We start from the raw sequence: 3,729 nt of genomic DNA, 5'->3' as shown, positions 1-3,729 counted from the left end.
TATATATACTTAATCAATATTAATTCAAGAAGAAATAGAAAAACCAAATAGTCATATTATCATTAATTACATTGAGAAAGTAGAGCTCATTCCCTTAATAAACATTCAGGTTCCAATTGGCTTCATGGGTCAGTTTTACCAGTTATTGAAAGATTAGCTATTTCCAATATTAAGTAAGATTTTTCAAGAAATAAAATAGGGAATCATTCTGGTACTCATAATCCTATCACAAAACCTCTGAAACATAAAAAAATACATGATATTTTCACTCATCGATTTTATACAAAATATTAGCAGTGTCCCCTCTAGCAACAAATAAGAGTATAATAAGTTTATAAAGTATTTATATCTAGGTTGAAATGTTTGACTAATATTGGAAACTAATTAACAACAGTCAATACCTTAACAGCTCAGAGAGAATACAAATATATGAATGTCATTGGATGTAGAAGATGCACTTGATAGTTTTCAACATCTTTTATAATAGTTAATGCAGCAAAATTTGGCCTCAAAGAGGCTTTTTAATATTAAAAGAGTACTGTGTTTCTTTGCTGTGCAGAAGCTTTTTATTTTGATTATATGTATACGATGGAATATTCCTCAGCCATTAGAAACGACAAATACCCACCATTTGCTTGACATGGATGGAACTGGAAGGTATTATGCTGAGTGAAATAAGTCAGTCAGAGAAGGGTAAACATTATATGGTCTCATTCATTTAGGGAATATAAAAATTAGTGAAAGGGAATAAAGGGAAAGGAAAGAAAATGAGTGAAAATATCAGTGAAGGCGACAAAACATGAGAGACACCTAACTCTGGGAAACGAACAAGGGGTAGTGGAAAGGGAGGTGGGCAGGGTTTGGGGTAACTGAGTGACGGCCCTGAGGGGGGCACTTGGCGGGATGAGCACTGGGTGTTATGCTGTGTTGGCAAATTGAACTCCAATAAAAATAAATAAATAAACAAACAAACAAATAAATAAACAAATAAAGTGGAATTGCTAGGTAAAAAAAATAAAAGAGTACTATGATAAAATATAGAGCAAACATTAAACTTAATGCTGAATCATTGAAAGCTATCACAACTGTAGTTTTATAAATTAAGGAAGAAGAGAGAGAGAGAGATCAAAATTTGAAAAGGCTCTTTATAAAAAAGGAAATCCAAACTTCTATATAAATATATATCTAAACCTATTCATACATATGTGTGTGTGTGTATATATATATATATATATAATGAAAAGTTTTAAAGTTCATTAATAAGCAGGTACTTTATCATCACAATCAAGCTTCTATTCACACCATATTTGCAAAAATCATAATTCTGAAAAATACCAAGTGGTAGTGAAGTTTGTGCAGATTTGGAAATTCCCATACAATGCTATTGGAGTGTAACTTTATATACTCTATATAATACAATGTGGTATTATGGAATAACTTAGAAACTACCTGAATTCTATGGGTCAGCAAGTTTTATTAGATACTGTAGAGAAATGTATGCACATTTTCACTAGAAAATGTGTACAAAAATGTTCAAAAGTATCAATTATTTTAATAGCACCAAACTGGAAAGAATTCAAGCGTCCTGAATTTTAAAATGTGTAAATTATTGCATAAGGAATTCTATAAACAAGTAAATAAATGAAAAACAGTTCATAAAACAAGTATGGATCTATGAAACTCAATGTTGGTCAAAAAAAGCAAGTGACAAAAACCCAGACAGAATATTTCGATTCATGCAGTGTTCAAACCAGGCAACACTAACTGCATCATTTAAAGGTATGGCTACATGGCTGACAATGTTATGGCAAAGGGAAAGCATTGTCACTAAAGTTTGGATTTGAGTCCCCAAAGGGGATCAAGAATTATAGGAAATACACAGATGAGATTAATTATAGTAAAAGTCAAGAATCTCAGATGATGCAGCCTATTAACTGAAAAGACAAAGTAAAGAAGAGAACTGCAATGGCAATTAGAAAATATTATTTTTGCTGGTGGTCTCAGAAACCCAAGCCAAATGGGGCACACACAATTGGAATTTCATAGAAGCATAATACAAACACTGATTGAATGAGAGACAACTGTGGACAGCTCCAAAAGTGCCCTTCATATTTCCCTTCCTCACTCAGGTGGGAAGAGGAGTTGACTTTCCCCATCCAAACGCAGATTTTCTCTAAATGAATTGAAAAAAATCTTCTTGTGTTCTGGTGCGTGCGTGTGTGTGTGTCTCTGTGTGTGTGCACACATCGGAAGGTGAAAGGGTCCATGTTCTCTGCCTGTCAGTTCCTCAACCATGAATCCTGAAGAAAAGCCCCAAAATTTGTTTACCTACATAAAGATTCCCATTAGCCTTCTCAACAAGAAGGAGGCCTATTGTAGAAAAGATGTCTACTTATTCTTCCAAAGACAAAAAAAATTGTTTAATAAGAAAATTTTAAATCGTGAGACAGTTCTTGAAACTTGTTCATGGCTTCTAAAGAAACAATAAAGTGAGGAACATGAAGTATTTTAGAAAATCAAAAGTTCTGGGGGATAGAGCCACAAACTGATGTACAAACTGAACTCAAAGAGAAAGGAAGTTTAAAAAGGGGAAACTTATGAAATTAATAATATGATTACCAAAAGATCAAAAGAAGGCTGGGAAAGAAATATATTTGATATAATATAAAATAAAGACACAAAGAAACAGAGGAGGGAAAAATCAGGAGATACATTAGAACTATTTTTATATATTTCTGCATAGGAATCTCTATTTCAAATGTCACAAAATATGGAAAAAGCAGAGAAAATGTAGGGGAAGAAGCAATCCCAGTATTTTTGCTTTTTATTATGTAATGAGCAACATTAGTTTATAATTTTATAATTTTAGCATTTTTGCATTAATTATATCATCTGGAAATATTGAATACTGTATCTTTATCAATATGTGCAATTCTCCTATTCTTTCTTAATCTATTGGCTAAATCTTCCAGAATAATTTTAGGAAATGATGGTAATTGTTAACTATGATTTCTTTAAACATACGCATATATCATTAGCTATGCATAGCTATTCTTTTACGTTTTAAAGAAAAATTCTTCCACATAGAGTTTCCGAAAAGTTTATTGTTTTGACTAGATTTATCTATCAGTAAGGGAGGTCGAATCTTAGCAGATCTCTTAACAGTGCTGATTGTATGCTTTTTCTTGCTTTAGTATTTTAATGTGATGAGTTATATTAATACATTTCCTTTCATTGATTTGAATTCCTTGAATAAAACATTTTTGGTTTACAGAATTTAATTTCATGAAACGATCCAGATGAGATCCAGAGTTGGGGGAAGAATCTTCTTGCTTCTTGAAGCTCCTGGAAATGTATACTTCTCTGTGGCGATTGGCAAGCCCAAATCTGTCTATATGGTGTTCAAGGGCATTGGAGGGGCTTCTCGAACTTGGCAATCCTGGGGAAGTACTACATTCTAAAGAGTGTCTTGGAGTCAAAATGGGGGAACAACAGTTTTTTAAACGCGGAGAAGAATGTTCATAAAGTGTTATCACTCAGCATCTCAGCAGTGGGGTGAACATATATGCCTGTTCACCGTTGGCCAACCAGAACTGACATAGCTGTGCCTGCTGCTGCCTCTCCAGTTGTCACAGTCCTGGGCTCAGCAGCGTCAGCTACGTAGAAGACCAGGGAGTACACAGTTATGAGTAAGCTGTCGACTTTCTAAGGAGACCTACAATGTGGGAA

Source organism: Vulpes lagopus, chromosome 3 (assembly GCF_018345385.1).
Source record: "Vulpes lagopus strain Blue_001 chromosome 3, ASM1834538v1, whole genome shotgun sequence".
NCBI classification, from domain to species: Eukaryota; Metazoa; Chordata; class Mammalia; order Carnivora; family Canidae; genus Vulpes; species Vulpes lagopus.
The sequence above is the reverse complement of the archived record's forward strand: the minus strand, read 5'-3'. Positions refer to the sequence as shown.